The following is a 234-nucleotide window of genomic DNA, read 5'->3' on the forward strand; positions in this document are numbered from 1 at the left end:
TGTAACAAGCTGGGCTGAAGGCCATTCCTGAAAAAGCACACCTATTCCAGAAGAGGTAATTCTTCTTGGACATAGAGTGAGACACAAAAATATGCTGCTTCGTAGACAAGTTCGGGATACGCAAATTTTCCCAAAAACCCAAAAACTTTAAAGGGCACAAATTCTTAGGGTTAAATGGTTATTTATCGAAGATTTGTCGATGGGTACGCCAAGAAAGCCAATGCTCAGACGAAG

Source organism: Penaeus monodon, chromosome 15 (genome assembly GCF_015228065.2).
Source record: "Penaeus monodon isolate SGIC_2016 chromosome 15, NSTDA_Pmon_1, whole genome shotgun sequence".
In the NCBI taxonomy this organism is placed as follows: Eukaryota; Metazoa; Arthropoda; class Malacostraca; order Decapoda; family Penaeidae; genus Penaeus; species Penaeus monodon.